This window comes from Thunnus albacares, chromosome 21 (assembly GCF_914725855.1).
Source record: "Thunnus albacares chromosome 21, fThuAlb1.1, whole genome shotgun sequence".
Classification (NCBI taxonomy): domain Eukaryota; kingdom Metazoa; phylum Chordata; class Actinopteri; order Scombriformes; family Scombridae; genus Thunnus; species Thunnus albacares.
The window spans coordinates 8,975,945-8,993,785 of record NC_058126.1 but is presented as its reverse complement, the minus strand read 5'-3'; the positions used below and the strand labels follow the sequence as shown (position 1 = coordinate 8,993,785).

General features: G+C 38.0%; 1 long non-coding RNA gene across 1 annotated transcript; it reads left to right on the top strand.

Moving 5' to 3' along the window:
* The first annotated feature begins 897 nt into the window (after nt 1-897).
* LOC122972824 lies at nt 898-15,707 on the top strand. The gene is made up of 3 exons (XR_006399858.1): nt 898-1,013; nt 2,489-2,655; nt 15,432-15,707. It is a non-coding gene; the product is annotated as an uncharacterized LOC122972824 (long non-coding RNA).
* Nucleotides 15,708-17,841: the final 2,134 nt, after the last annotated feature.

The window sequence follows — 17,841 nt, the reverse complement described above, 5'->3', positions numbered from 1 at the left end:
GCAGCAAACAGTGTGTCTGAGTACAGTTATTCGCAGCAAATATAACACCCATTAAAGATTCATTAGTAAACCAATGTACCAGACACATTCTTTTCATCCTATTTGGTTCACTGGAAATACTAACTCGCAAATAAAATGACACAGGAATGTGGTTTCCTTCAGGTCCTTGCAATTATGTCTGAACTAGTATGCGGTGTAAAGCCAAATGAAACTGTTGTAACAAACCTGGGAGATTCTTTTTTTAAAGTGCCTCTTCAAAGGAGAGTTGTCAAACAGGAGCTGACAGAATTGTAGTGAAAGGCTATAATTCAAAGTTCTTTAGGTATCATTTTGGTTTTGTTTCCCCACTGTTTGCTTGTGATATATACATAATGCTCAGCGTCATTGGCAAGATATCACAGAAAAAAATTGATTACCAGTAATTAGTGTTCTACTGATGCCAAAGGCTCATTACAGTTGCCTCTTTATGTTCAGCAGAGTGGAGTAACACAACTGAGAATTTTTAGAATTAAAGAGTTAAACAAATATGTGTGTGAAAAGGTTTGACATGTTTTTTTATGAAGATTCTTTCCAGAATTTGAGTCTACAGCCGGCTCTGTGATGGTGTGCTCAGACAAAATGCAAAGCAAATATTTCACATGGCACAATTACATGCAAAGTCAATGCAAAGGTGTAAATAGACACAAATTCATGCCAGGCAACGCAAATTGACGCAAATATGCATCTGCACAATTTGAAAATGTTTCAACTTGAGTAAAAAATTTGCACATATTGCAAGGCTTTATGAATGTACTTCATGGATGTACAGAGACTGGAGGGAAATAACAGAAAGAACCAGAGTCTCTAGTGACTGCTGAGTTCAGTCAAAGGCTGAACTGAACACAAACACACAGACACACTCCCTAAGACATGGTTGGTGCCTTCTGTTGCTAGCTAGCTTATAGCTAATGTACAATAATATATTCTGGCTGTCTGGGGGAAATCAACACAAATGGTCTAGCAATCAAACTCACGTGAGTAACGGCAGGTGAAATTTCGCTTTGTGTTTGGTCTGAGCACACCATGAGGCTGAGCATCATCAGCATGCTAACATGCTCAAAATGGCAATGCTAACATGCTGAAGTGATTACAGTACACTGTATCCAAAAGGGGATATGAATGTCTATGCCAAATTGTGGACACATTTTACTCACACGCCCAAAGTCCAACTCATGGTGGCACTAGACCACAGTGAATATGATAAATATATAAATGTTGAGTCAAGTCAAAGGATAACCAAAGTTATGATTCATCTTCTGGGAACCATCTGTACTAAATTTCATGGCAATTGATCCAAAAGTTGTTGAATTATTTCAGTCAGGACCAAAATGGACCAACCGACCAACATTGCCACCCCTTGAGAATCAGAAAAAGACTTCTGAGAGAGTATGTCTTAATTGACATAACTGATGAAAATGATTCACAGAAATGACTGTTGCATTTCACATATGTTGTAAAATTTCTTTTGGATATAATGTGGCACCACATAACCCCAGAATGACTACAATGTGAATAGGGAGCTGCTATAGTTTCATTCTATTCTGTTGCAGCTCTTGCCTGTAAGTCTTCACCATTATGTGGAGGACGGTGCTTTTTCATTTTATGTCAGTGTCAAAGCACATTGACTGAAACACATTATCCGCCATCAAAGTGTATTTGCAGGACAATAGCTGTACCTAGGGGGGCTCCATTTAACAGTGGTGCATGATAGTATTATTGCCAGGGAAGTGGCATTTTTCTTGGGTGGACTGATGGCACTTCCTGCATCTACCAATTTGTTTTGGTGACTCAGAACAATTTTGGTGTCAAAGATTTGCAGAATTTACTAGAATCTTTTTGGCAGATTGGGTTCTCTTTGATATATTTCTTCTCAAATAGCAGATAGAATGAGGCTTTGCAGTAGTTCTGACTGATTCTAGATGTCCACCAATCCAATACTGTACAATTACTAGGCGGTCCATAAACATCTGTAAAATACACCTATGCCAGCCAGCACTAAAGCATGCTCTTTTTTGCTGTAAATCTTCCCCACCACTTCAGCCTCCACCCGCATTAGTATTTATGAAGTCATACTACTTTGGTGTGCCATAAATTCATGCTGTAAACATAAGGCCTCCATTTGTTATATTGTCATTACAATAAGGTAATGTGCATTTTTCAGTCTCTGTCACATACAGCAGAGAGCCAGTCTGTCATGTTTTCTTACACTGGTTCTTTGAAGATACTGGAAGCTGATTTACACAGCCAAATTCAACAGTCTTTGGTTGCAATTTGTTGCAGCAAAAGAGTGTCATGATTGAATTGGAGAGCACATTCATTTCTCCCAATATAGTGTATCACAATATTGTTCATTTCCACTTAGGATTTTAGCTTCAACACACACCTCTTTGAGGTGATCCAGTTGCAAAAGCCATAGTCTCTGACACACGGTCTCTGCCAACTCCTCCAGATCCATTGTGTTTGATGTAGCCGCGCTCCCGAGGCCCTGTGCTCCCGTCTTCAATCAAAGACAATCCCCGTCCACGTTCTTGTCACACTGAGCACAACGTTAATCATCCCAGCGGTGTCTCCAATATTTGATGCACACTTGGACACAAAAAGGACTTCCAGGCGTGCGTAAGTTGAAAATAATTTCTTTACTTCTTTTCTTTCATTATTGTCTGAAAATACAGAAACACATGCACATCAGCCTAACGTGGCTCCATACTGCAGGCTGTCTAGGTCTATTGAATGAATGGCACTATAATCATTCACTTTCACTCTTGAACTTATGTGAAACATAAAATGTCTGCTTTCACTATAACCCTCAAAACACAGTCAGTCACACTGACAATATTCTGCACACTCACACAACTTGTATTCCAGCAGGCTACAGGCAGTTACACTACTGATTTCCTCATTAGGGAATTACTAGGTGACACACTGTTTCACACAACATGGTCCTTCAATTAACTTGCAAAACTCCAATATAAATCTCTCTACCAATAGTCCATTACTGTTACACATTCATTGTACATCTATGTCAAGACTTTTATACATCTTTTCATGACTTTTGCTCACCTGGATTCACAGAAACACAAGCAAATCAGCTTAACGTGGCTGAATACTGCAGGCTCTCTAGGTCTACTGAATGATGCATGAATGCCCTCCTGCACCTTACCCAAATTGCTAAGCTGCCCAAAGTGCCTGTGTGAGCTTTACTCATTGTAACCATAAATTAACCTACTAAAATATTACAGTTGCTATTGCAAATGAACATATATCAGATTATGAATGAACAAAATAATGAACCAAAACAATAAAAGACATGAGAACATTACTGTGGGTCCCACACTTGAAAGGACAGATGGAAAGAGTTTTTAAAACACAAGTACATTCAGGATGGCAGAGGAGACCGGGTGCTTTGAAAAGTGCCAAAACACATTACTTGAATTCCCAATAAAGCTAAAATGAGATATATGCCACATGTACGTCCAGGTCAGTGTCACTCTGTCCACTCGCTGTTGCATGAGTTTTACAAATTAATACAATACAATACTATTAGACACAAATAAAAAGTGGTGCATCCTGTAACAGCTTTTCTCATCAAGGAACTTTTCTTAAAGGAATACTATGCAAGATTTTCCTAAAAAACAGTACAAAAATAATCCCTCTCAATCATCTCTCAAGTATGACCCAATAGAAGTGTGTGGTGGTGTATTTATCTACAGAGACCTTGCCCTCTTGCCTGTATTTTCTTATTATTTTGCTGTGTTCAGGACATTTCTGGGCATCAACCTTTGGGCAGTTGGTGTGAAACCCCCAGCCAATAACAGCATGCAGGGTGCAAGGTCGGCACGCTATAAAAACACATCAACCATCGCTGTCTCCATGTCTTTCCTCTGCTCTAAAGAGAACAGGTCTGTTTGACTGAGGGCGGGGCTGAGCTACACACACATGCAGAGCAGAGAGGCCACAGTGGACAGGATGAAGCGTGTTGTGTTTTCGAATGTAACTGCTGCGAAACAGTCAGAAAATAACGTTTTATTTATCTGATGGACTGCTTTGTTCTCGCTACCGCCGCTCCCTCTCTTCATTCACTCTCCACATCGCTTAACCACCACTGCTCTCTCTCTCTCTTTCTCTCTCTCCCTCTCTGATATGATTGTGCACATGTTTTCTTGGTTCAGGAGATGATGATTGAGAGGTCTGTTGTCTAAATGTCATTCATGTGCTTCTTACGTTAGTTGACTTAGAACCAGAGCAACATGACAGCCAAATATAGCATCTGCCCTCAGTCGGTTATTTCGGGTGCTGTATATTCATCTGTGCACCTCAGTTTAGATAGGATATCATTTTCATTGTTTAACCTTTTGTGCCAGAACTGCTCTGTTCAGAATATTGTGGTATACAGCATGCAGCTTATGAAAATACAAAAGATGATTTGATTGTGATTTAAAGGTGCATCAAATCTTTAACGTTAACACTGACATAAATCACTTCCAGTAATGTGGAATGGTTGCGAGTACTGCTGATCACACTGAGGATCAACAGCCCAGTCTATAGCCCTATAAAGCATTTTAGCCTTTTTCAACTCATTGTTCTGTTTCTGGACTTGGAAAGAAACTTAAACATCTAGAAAACCAAAGATACCCAGACAGGTCTCTCTGAATGAACCAGGATGTTATTAGGCTTTAATTGATTGGGAGGCCAGAAACATGTCTCTACTGGGATGCCTATGTTGCGTGTAAGAAGGTAAACCTTTGTCTACCTGTACATGTAAGAAGAAAAAATGACAGTATATAAAATCTCTTTGGGTGCAAATTTGTTTTGGGACCCTTCTGCCTCACAATGTTTAAGGATTGTGTCATCACTTCTGAACTTTTGCAGTTTTGTTTTGTACTGTGCATTGTCGTACAAGTACCAGAATTTAGTAGTTCCTAACTGCACTGAACAGTCAGACAACATATAACAGATGTATGATACTGTGACAGAGTGACTTTTTAACCATTACCTATCATATGAATCTCTACAACAGCAATGACTTCCTGAAATGACTTTTTAAATAGCTTTTTCTACAGTGTTTAATATATACACAGTGTATGTCATTAGCATTCACTGCTTAAAGGTTTAGCCATCCATTCATAATCCATCACTGCAAATGAACGCTTTCTGTAGGCAAAAGCTTTAATTTTTCGGGGGATAAATTTGATATCAGTGACAGTAAGTTCTTTGATATGGAACATTTTAATGAATGTACACATTGGAAACAACATGAGTTTTGTAGCAGCTGATAACAGTTAAATTGGGTGCTTTTATTCCAACCAGACTGTTTATGTTAGGGATGTACTGTGCTTGGTGTTTTAGATTATGTTTACCCATGATGTCATTAAATGAGTTTCCTTTCAGTTGAAGTGACTGCCTAAATCCATCCACCAGGAATTAGCTTATGGATAATGTAAAACAGAGGTGCAGAGAGAGAATTGATCCCAAGAGAAAGGCACTGTTATTTCCATTTGAAAGGATCTGAGTGTCTTTTGTTAAATGTGGTGATATGTCATTCCCTCAGCCATGTTGGGAGGTGACTAGGATTTGAGAATAGTGAATATGAGTGTGAATAACTCAATCTTTAAAACTCTTCATACAGTATTCAGGTTATTTTTAGTCTTAAACTCTACCTTTTAGCCGATGAATACCCATGTGGAAACACATTTAACCTTCAGTTACTTCCCATTTACCTCCTATGGAGATGATGCCATAGTAATTATAACTCTCAGCAGGGTTCAAAAACCTAAACAAGTTTAAGTCTGAATATCCAACAATATCCTTGACAGGAATGAGCTTCAGGCTAACACTAATGGAAGGTCTGGCAGAGCAGTCAAGTGTACCTTTGATAAATGGCCGACTATTAGGTCCTTTAAATTTACTGCCCTCTTTTTTACTGTACACAATAAATTATCCTCAGGGTTAGAACCTCTTTTCTAAATTTGTAAACACATACTCAGAAAAGCCCGGGGAAATTTTCAGCCCAGTTGTTGGCCACCTGAGTATTTGCAGAATTGATTGGGACAGAAAAATGCCATTGGCAGTACAGCTTCTGCTGGGAACTGGGTGTCCCAGTAAGCCCCAGGTGAAAGTGCTTCTTCTTGCTGGTTCTTTTAGTCCCATTATAGAAGGCAGTTGTTTCATGTCAGCTCTCTGCAAGGCAGGACAGTGGCCTTAGCAACAGGTGCCTCTTACTGTGGCTACACCATTGCAATTTGGATTTGGAGTCAGTGCCTACAGTGATGGATGTATTGTGTCTATTGTGTTCCACAACACTGTCCTGGAGACCTAATTTGCCTCAGGCAGCATGCCTCAGAGCAACAGCAGTAATTTCAGACACTGGCAGCCAGACTGATAACAAAAACCTAATGCTACTTTCAGTTGTTGACTGCAGGTAATTTTATGTTTCTTCATTTTTTAATTTCCATATATTATTTTTACATTGACCCAACGTAACTTCACCTAAACAAACGTAAAATAATATAAGCTAACCAAACATAACCTTGAATGGGTTGCCAGTTTATTGTTCCTACAATAAACTGTAGGGCCTAACTGGAGAGTGTGGTATGCCAAGAATAGTATAATATACTTGGTATTTCTACGGAGTCTCCCTCTGTAATTCTGAGTATCCCTATTAAGGCAGGTTATCTCTGCCAGCTTAAAAGGTTTGACCTTGTGCTACTGATGTATATTAAAAGCAGGAGGAAGAAAAGAGCAGCCGAGCAAACAAACACTTGTATAACATACAGTATCCTGTCTCATCCACAGCTCTCTTGTTGTTTTGCTCTTTCTTAATTCAGGTCTAGCCTCGGGGAAGATTCTGCTGTGGGCGTGTTTGGCCAACTTAACCTTCTTTGACTTGTTCACAGGGATGGCAATTAACCTTTGTTGTCACAGGGGTCATAGATGAGACTGAGAACAAAAAAACACACAAAAATCCCTAAAATACATGGCCTGTTGGAATACAGTGATTACTTTGCCCCTGTCCTTCGCATGAACACTGCAGAGTATAATTCAGCAAAGCATTATGTCAGGTTCATCTGACAGGGATATTGGGAAGCTGTGGTTATCAGCAGATTATACCGCACAGATGTAGGTTAGATGTGGGCAGTGAAGTGTTTCATTGTGTGCCAAACTCAGCACTCACACAACTGTGGTTTAAGCGTGGTCTGAACTTGGATACAGAATATGTGACTATAGCATAATGTCATGGATTTATCTTGCTGCAGGCTGTATTGTTTTGTGCATAATTCAACTAAACATTTTAAAGACTATAGGGAATGGATTTAATGCAAAAAACATCTTTTCCTGTGACTTGCTTAACAATTACATATAAAATAATCATAAACAGCTCTTGGAAGAGAAATAAACCACCCTCAAAAGGCTTTTCTGCAGTATCCATTGCTATGTTGCCAGTAGCAACCATCTGCATTTCAAAACATCAGATGTTTCTTTGTAGAAATTGTGATCTATTTTTGTTTATTATTTTGCTGGTGCACAGTCTGGGATTATTACATGTGGATGTTATGCTTGGCATGAGACGTTCACTCACATGAATTCTACATTTGGAAAACAAATCTTCTGGTTGTTATTCAAACAGCAGCAATATCAACGTAGCGGTTATGGACTGTGGGGAATGGTCTGACAGCATTTATTGAACGTTACAAGGGTTAGATAAAATTGTCTTGAAACCAGCCTTAATTAGATGTGAAAACACACAATACAACATACTTCTGTTAACACGCCAAAAACAAAAATGAGGATATTTTTAGCAGTTCTATTTGCTCTTAATTCACTGGGGAGGGCTTGCAATAATAATACACTCACATGACTTCACATTAAAGAGCACTTTTTATGATTGGAAAACAATCTCAACAAACATTTGATCAATGAAATTTCATTATGGAAATGTATTTACAAAAAAAAAAAAAACATAAGCTATTAATCTTTCCTGCATGAATTTTTAGAATATTTATTTTGCTTTCTGTCTACCGCATCTAATGCCACTGACGGCAAACGATCAGATTCCACTCCTCACTGCTACTTAGTCTATATAAAGAGCAGACTTTCAAGTCGATGCTGCCACATCCATTCTAACTTTTTCTGTCTGCAAATTAAAGGTTTCAATTAAGTTAACTATTCTACCCTCCAGTGAACTCCCGCACTGATAGATGGGCATTAGGGACACAGGTTTCTCTCATCTGTCATTTCAGGACTGGCAGGACGCGCCCCAAACAATGTGGTCAACTATCTCCCCCCATAGAATGTAAAGAGGCCAAACCCCTACACTGCCAGCTGCAAAGCGTAGTCTGGAAAAACCATCTATGTGTAAGAATTTCATATGCCAGTCGGCTAAACTGACGTTGGCAAAAAAAAAAAAAAAAATCCATATGACAGATTCAGAGGCTGCTGGCTTATGTTTTCTCCAACAAGGATTTAAAAAACAGGTTAAACTGATCCAAGACATCAATTAATTCCTGGTACACATCAAACATCCTCTTTTTTCTTCATAATTATCCTTGTAGACAAAGCATAAAACCCTAAATTTCACACTGACCTCATCCCAGCAGGACATGAAGTCTAGCCAAAGCAGGTGGTCAGGGTTGGCACTGTTTGACAGTCACCGAGAAGATCTGAGGTCTGTCAATCAGCATCAGCATCAATGTGAGGAATCCACTGGTGGTAGTGATTGATTTGGAGGTCTATCTCATCTAAGACCTGTGTGTTTTCTCCTCTTGGAGCCATGGGTTATAAACCGTCGCGAATCCCTTAAAATTGTTTTTCTCTGCACCATCAGATAGTGAGAGACTGGGGTTTTGTTTGCCATTACATTTTAATAAGACAGATGAGAGAGAGAGGGGAGAGTGTTTTCGAGAGGAAAATAAATAATCAGAGACCTGGCTGACTCTGGGCCATATTGCGAATGAATCAATGGACTATTAGAGCCTGAAGCCAGGCATGAAAATGCATCTATCTTGAGCTAAGAGATATAGAGGTCAGAGATGACACTGGAAAGATGTGTGCTCCCGTCAGATCTGTGGCGATACTGTTGTCATGTCTCTTCTGGCAGAGTGGAGCTTTTGTTCTTAATGGCACCATAAGTCAATATGGACATAACTGTCAACCACCCACCACGGCCACGACTGGCGATGTTTCATCACTATTGCACACAGGGAAAATACACAAGCAATTCACAAGCATTTTGCTTGCGTATCTGGATACAATTTGGCATTAACTTCTTTTCTCTCTGCAGTGAGTGCAGAATTTCAAATTTACATCATTCTTTTTTATGTGTTGAGAAAGGATAGAAGATAAAAAATCTCTAGCGACAGCAGGATTGCACATTCTGAGTCCTGGGTGTGGTAAGGTTTAGTCGACATTAGCACTTAAGTTTTTTTCGTGGTTCGAGGTTAAACCTGCTAAAGCTGTTTTTCTTTTCTTTTGGCCACTTTGGGGCAGTGGAAAGAAGCTGTGAACACAACACTGATATATTATAACTATTTCAGTTGTAAAATTATTAGCAAATGAATTTCAGTCCAGCTTTTTCTCCACTAACTCCTCCAGGAAATATCTGCTTCTTAAGTTGCTAAATGTTCCAATATGTTCACCAGCTAGTCGCTAACTGTCTGTTTGCTGGGGCTGAGCAGGCAGTGTACAGTAGATTTTTAGAGCTTTTTGGCTGAAAACAGATGCCTTCTGCCACACTATGAGAGCAGCAAGAATGAACCAAAACAGTAATGTTGTAGGCCTGGAAAATCAAAGGAATGAGCTGAAAGAAGCTGAGACACTACTATACACATAGTACTTTAATGAGGTAAACTCGTATTGTCTTGTCCTTCAAGTCACTGTTGATTCAATACATAAAGAAGATGATGATTTGTTGTATGAGCAGATACTGTCTTGTCTCTGGGTGGAAATTGTAGGACAAACAAATTATATACAGTACCAGTTAAAGGTTTGGAAACAATCTCTTTCAAAGGAATGGGAAGGTGTGTCCAAACTTTCGACTGGTACTTTATATTGTCAGTGAACAATGTAAAGTCTCAGATGTTCTGAATGAACAATTTGCCACTTGACAGATAAGTTCTTTAAAAATATTTGCTAAATATGTTGATGGAAAATGTAATTTAGGTGACATTATGCTTCTCTTAAAACATACTTGTTGTTTCATATTACTAGTATATAAATGTAATTTATAGTAGTCGGGGCCTCAAATTTAAACAGGTGCATTCATCAATAAGTGATCAGGTGTCAACAAAGAGTCAGAGAGGAAAGGTTGCTCAGATCTTCACATATATTTGACAGATGCACACATTAGTACCATTCGTTACCATTAATCATCACTGTGTCATCAGTAATTACTCCATTGAAACAGACCAGCCCTGGTCAACCCACTAATGAAGGTTAATGTGCTTGGGTGCCATCATTGTTCTGCCTGCATCATACCAGCAACGATCACAATCACCATCAACAACAGAGCGTGCTCTCAGGATTCACTGTAGCAATGTCATTACTGTGTGACAGTTTCCTTTCATCTCATGAAACACTGAATAGAAGACAATACAGGGGCCACCTGAAGACATGCTTTAGTATTACCAAGATACATAGCAACATATCTGTCTGAAATGTAAAGGGTACCTTGGGGATTTCTGTAAGAATATAAAGATCTTACTTACATTTCATTGCTAGCATTGAAATCCTGGAGTCAATCCTGGTGTAAGAAACAGGCTAATATTGATTGAACCGAGTCAGAAGGTGGTTTGAGGTGCAATGAGGCTGCAAGTTGACTATTTGTATCTGGCACTTGAGTATTTTAATTTCTTGCTACTTTATACTTCTACTCCACTACATTTCTGAGGGAAATATTGTACAATTTATTATCTGATAGCTGCTGGTTGCTTTGCAGTTAAGATTTTACATAAAGTTATTATGTATTTTAAGTTAAGTATAATAACTTAATTTCACAAAACAAGCAAAGATTATGAAAAAGTCCAAAAAGTGAATACAGATTTGTATAGAAGAACTTTTCTTCTTTTGTATCTCATTAATGATCTCATCAGCCTGCAGATTTATCTTCTGACCCTTGGTTATGGGGCTGAACTATTAAACTGTATATAAAGTAGTTAACACTAGCTCCTCTTGACTAGCTAAAACAGTAAAATGCTACTTACACACTGATGCATCAGTATTGAAAATACAGTAGTAGTAATACTACTACTACTACTACCACTAATAATAATAATAATAATAATAATTTAATTCATTTTGGGGTCATTTCTCTGCATAATGTGTATTTTTGTTTTAGATACTTTTAAGTGCATTTTTCTGATAATAGTATTGGTGCTTTTAGTTAAATAAAAGATCTGACCTCTGACTTTTTTGAACTAGTCAATTAATTGTTTAGTCTTTAAAACATGATGAAATAATGCCCATCACAATTTCTGAAAAAGCCAAGGTGATGTCTTCAGATTGTTTGTTTTGTCTGACCAACAGTTCAAACTCCAAAAGCATTCAATTTACAATGCTGTAAAATTCACACATTCGGGAAGTTGGAAGCAACAAGCATGTGGCATTTTAGCTTGATAAATGACTAAAATTATCAATAAAATACCAAAATTGTGACTTGTGTACCTCTAAACAAAAGGCAGATTGTGCTATTGGTGGGAAATATATTGTGAAATAGTATGTGATCACACTATGATCACACTATGAATGAATCTAAGTTTTGCAACATTTCTATGGCTGGCCCACTGGCCATTTCCTGTTTACATTATTCTGTTATCTGTAACAAGTGAAGCATTTGTCAACAGACACAGCCCATCGCCTTGTCTGGGTGGCTGAGGGGGAAGATAAAGAGGCCGTCTAGGCAGACTGTGCCCTTCTGACAGAAGGCAAGAATAGAGGAATGGAAGCATCCTGTTTGATCTCCGAGGAGGGAGGAAGCTTCCCACTGTTGGATATAGTTCTGCATACTGAGTCTGATAAGAGAATCATGTGTGTGTCCGTGTTATACACAGTCAAGAAGTGTACCGCTGACTGAATTCAAAAGTTATGGTTCGACCTTTATGGGTTTCTGAAAGTCCATAGAAGCAACAGTATGTGCAGACTGAAACTGTATTCAATATTTTCACATTTTTATCATTTTAACCCTGTAAAATTACAACTGCTCTGTTTTCCCCTGAAAGCTTTATTCTTAGCAGACTGGAAAGGCCTCATTTAGACCATAACTTCAGACATTAAAACGCTCCATTAATTCTTGGGTAATGAGTGTCTTGGATGGGTTAGTAGCTCCTCTAAGCAGAGTGACCCCTCCCAGACATTCAGTTGCAAAGGAAACTCTGGGATACATTATGGCTTTAAATAAAAGATTGATTTAAAAATATGTAATTAACAAATATATAACTAACTTAAAGGAAAAGTTCTACATTTTTTGGAGATACGTTTGTATGAGAGTAAGATGAGAAATATGAAGCTATCACCAGGAGCCAACTAACTTAGCTTAGCACAAAAACATCTTGCTTGACTCTGTCCAAGGGAATCAACAAAATCTACCTACTAGCAACTCTATTTAGCTCAAAAATTAACATGTAAATATATCTAATTTGGCTAATCCGTACAAAAACCGAAGTGTAAAAATTACAAATTGCTGTTTTATGAGGGGTTACATTTTCATTCTTTGTGCTAAGTGAAGTTAGCTGGCTGCTGGTGGTAGCTTCATATCTATGGTATCTTCTCATCTCACTCACGGCAGGAACAATTTGAGTTAGTATTTCTCAAAATGTCAAATTATTCCTTTAAACTACTTGATGAGAGCAATAGAACATATTAAACATATCAATGCAAGTTTTACAAGTTGTTTTCATGTCTCAATCCCACATAGTTGATGATTTAACAGTGAACTCATCTGAGTCTGGATCACAACATTGGAGAAATGAATAAAGACATTGTATTTCTTTACAAAATAATCTTCTCAAAACCCATAATAATGTTTTCCTTTGTATAGTTTCTGAAACTCCAAAAAAAACCCCCCATTGATAAATAGTCAAATTTAAATAGTTATATTGTCTTTTGTTTTCATCATTCAGAGCATAATGACACCCAGACTGCAAAGTAATTTCAGATGACACAATTTTATCATCCGCCTCTAATAAACCAGTACAATTCTCCTGATAGGCTATATAATGTAGTTCACAGTGGTGATGGTATGCTAATTTGTGAAAATGTTTTCTCTCGCCAAGAAAATTGCAAAAAAAAAGTGAAATACCTTGAGTTGTAACTCAAACAGCTCCAAAAGCCCTGTGCCTCTTCCTGCTGCCATTGCTCTCCAACACCCACTCAGTGTACCATTCCCTGAATGTTAAAAACAATTACAGACAACAAACGGCAATGTAGTGCAACTGCGGTAAAACTGTCTGGAATAGCTGGAGTCAGCAGCAATGTTCTTGTACCGAAGTGGCTGGTGAAGCGTTGCTGCGGTTTTTTTGTCTTAATTAAATCACAGCCACATTTTTAGGGGAATCTTAAGTTTTATGATCCATGTCTTTATGAAGGCAGTGTTCACATTTAAATGTCTATAACACACCATATGGGGAGTGCACTCTTGACAGCAAAACACATGTTACTGAAAAGCAAATATAGCTCAGATGTTCATGACAGCTCAGAGATGATCATTTTCAGGTGTAGGCAGAGAGGGAACATAATTAAGGGCATATGAAACCTATTTCACCATATAATATCTTCATGAACCTTAAAGGTTATCCATATCATTCATTTCTATATAGACTACTCTGAGTCTTGACACTGGGTATTCTTCATTAGTTGCTGGACTGCTTTTAATCTCACTGACATACTTATAATTCAAATTCTATCATGCTTGGCGGTATGATTTAATCATCAGATTTTCTTTGGCATAATAAATGTCAGCGACCTCTCTAAAATCAATAGGAGAAATCTCCTAATGACAAAGTCTTGTCATGAACCTATAATTATCATCAGTCATTCTTTCTCTATTGATATGCTATTTATCATTGACTCCACTATTTTTCACTTAATTATTCTGAAATGGTAGCTAGATTAGCTGTAAGCAGCAAAAACCACCTCCACCTTTTTAAAAATGGAAAATATGCATTTTTAAAGGATCTTACACCATAAAGACATGAATGAAGAAATGTGAAAAAAGCACATAGCCATTATTTTTAAATGGCACTCGCCCTACCAATGCTGTAGACCACCACTGGTGTATTTTCATACCACCGAGTATAATTAAAAGTTGTTCAGAAGTGTACATTTGGCAGAGCAGCTACATAAAAGCCCCTGGGCGAGGTTAGAGGCACCTCATTATCGGATAGAGAGGAAGACGCCAAGAGCCAGACAGATTACTGCCAGTAAAAAAGAGAACAAGTCATTTATTAAACGATACTTGAAGCTGCCAGGCATCAACAAAACACTCACCTAGTTCTGGTAATGCTGGGGCCTTTGACACCTCCATTTATCACCTGCCCTGGTGTTTTTGATGCTAAGAGGTTTCCATTAGAACATGACAATTGGAGTGGACATGGTTGATTCAAATAGAGGCAGTAAAGTTTAGCTTTACAATCATTGTTTGTCATGATGAAACCCCCTTAAAGAGGAACTCCACACTAAATTATTTTATTGGAGCAGCACATGTAATCACATTAGATTCTTATTGGTGTATTATGTGAATACATTCCCTTGAATGAGAAAGTGTGTCCAAAGAAAGTGTGCCAGTGGGAAAAAAAAGCAAGAATTGAGTGATGACATTGTACATGAATGAATGAATACATTAACTTAAAGGACATGGCTGGCGATCCTTTGCCATGAAGAGTATAGGCACATTAATGACTTATAACAGTGATCACATTTTAAATCTCCCAAAAGTAGACAAGTTTTGTGTGAGATAGACACCACAGTTTGCTAGCTTGTTGAGATATATTATTAGATTATTTATGATGTACAATGTAGTTCCAGCTGAGACATGGAGAGCCCAACAGTACGTCTGACTACCAGAACCTCACAATTACAATTTTGGACAAATATACATTTCCTGCAATATAGTGAAGTTTATATCTCTAGTGCTCCTTCTAGTTTCCTTTGTTGATTTGTCATCTGTGGTTGTACTGTTCTTCTGATATCATAATATTAAATTTAATGGATTTTGTAAAACATTGGTAAAACTGGCAAAACAGGTAAATCACCATGCTTTTCCTTCATCTACAGTGTTCCTTTTCTGAGGGAGGATCAGGATTATGTAATCAGAAGGATGTCTTCTGCTCTTCTGTAATCACTGGTACGTCATGGCATTTTCACAGCGACGCCTTTGATGTCGTTTTTATTTGTCTTCCTCGTAGAGCAGTGGCAGGATGGCAGATGTATGCAGATGCTGTGTGTCGAGTGCCAGAAACAAGAAAAAAAAGTGGAGGCAGTCTCCACCACGTTATCAAAATCAGTCAGACTGTAATCCCATCTTCTGTTTATCAATGTGTCATTTTATCGCCACAGATAAGCATTTTATGTATAAGATACATGTATAAAAACAGATTGATGGAAATATTGTGCGAAAAAACCCTAATCCCTGTGTTGTGTTGACACTGGCTTTATCTGCTCATTGTTTGGGGTCCCACAGAGCCCACTGCTGTCTGTGTAAATAAAAATAAAATAGTAATAATAACAATAAAGCATTGTTATTACTCCAAATAAGAAATGTTTTATGTGTTATGTGTTATACGGGCTATGCATGAAGATATTAATTTAGTTTGCCAATAGGTCATTCACAAGTCAGAGTAAAATCCCCATCAAACCTCTTATGAACAAATATGAGTTATGAGTTATAAAAACTCCAATAACATAAATCCAAATAGACTTATTTGGGGATTTAGGAGGGGGAGTTTTGCGTGAAAAGTGCTGTCAGTACTGAGCAGCAACCACCACAGCTTGAGGCTGAAGCCAGCGCAGATGTATGTTAAAGCACAATGGCAGTGATGGCTGCTAGATGCAGGCTCCCTGACTCCAATAGACTCCCATTAAAAAAAACTTCAACTTCTCTCTAGAAATACTACGTCACTAATTTTTTTCAACAAGTCATTATGGTCACAAATGCCTTCTTTTGGGCTCCAGGACTCGCACTGAGTTGGACTATGTTTCATAATATTTCGATAAATTTAATGTTACTTGATATTATACCCGCCCTCTTAGTACAATTTAGCTAAATTAGCTAACATTAGCCCAAGTGTGCAATGCTTGGTGTTCCCAGTAAGCTAGACTTCACTTCGGTCTGAGGTAGTGGGACATCTTTCCAGAGCGTGAACAACTCTCTACATTCATCTTTATATAAAATAAGACAATTGATTCCCAGAGGGTAAATTTGCTTAACATACAGTCTATAGTAAATGCCAAGCACCCATATAGATTATTCCATTGTATTTAATTGTTTTACAGCTGGGGTCTCAAACAGAAGTAGTGTGCAATTTTCTGTAGCAGACTTCTGAAACATTAGTTCATTAGTTTTCAAAATTATGTTTATAATCATCATACATTAGAGAAAGTCATTATCAAGCTGTTAGACAAGTTAAACAACAGTAGGGTTTTTCAATGATATCAGAGCTGTGTAAAAGTGTTCACTGAAGTACTTGTAGAATTCCACATAGCACCGTATCTATGTACTCTTATGTGTCTTGGGACTTACAAAGAGTGAAATTGCACCTCTTTACCAATTTCACAGATAAAAATATCCGGCTCTCTTGGAGAATAAACCGATGACACCTTTGTAGTGCTGGAACACAGATGGCCCTTTTAGGAACAGCTTGAGAGGACACAATGATGGAGATTGTTTTTACTACATTAAGCCAGTCTCCTCCTTTCCCACCTGAACACAATCAAAGGCTCTATATTATCAATAACATCTCCCACTGGAAATACAATTTCAAGGTCTATTTGATACACGAAAAAAGCAACCATGCATTCTAATTTAAAAATTCCACTATAGCATTTTTCATAGCTTTTGAGGACAATCTTTGATAATCCAGGTGCAGTGGGAAAACATACATAAAACATACAGTGCTGACAAATAGTTGTATACATAGACTTCCTTCCCCAGTTGGAGGTAATTAGGAAATGGTGTCTTTCTCATGCAAATAGGTAATACCCTCACTGTACAGATAATAAATAAATCATTTTTTATCTTGCCTGCTGTATTCAGTTACAGTATTGTAAGGGATTATACAAAATAAGAATCTGGACTAAAAATGGTCTCAAAAATATTATAAAAATCAAGACTGTTTTCACCAAACAAACTACAGCATTTGTCACTTACTCAACAGCAAAAGTAATGTTTACTTGTTACATTTTTCACTCAGCACAGCTCAGTCAAAGGTGACTTTATATAATGTCAAAGCCACTGCACCCACACGTCACATATTCTGTATTGTTTAACATCTGTAGAAAAGTAGAAACAGATGGGTTTAAGCAGCCAACCTGTGTTTTGGAGGCATTAACGTCAACAGCTATCTTAACATTATCCGCATAACAGAAGTGCCGTCCTCAAAGAAGCTGTGGGGTTCACACACCTTCCAACTTGCAACAAAACATGCCGATTCCTAAATGTAGGCTCACAGTGGAGTTACCAGGATAATGTGTTACTGCCCAACACTGCTAGCAACACATATACTGACTGTACTGATGTCTAAACTAACCAGGATTCCTCTTGTCTTTGTACAATAATTTCGTGGAGTCACACATCCTCAAGAAAAGTCTTCGTTTGAG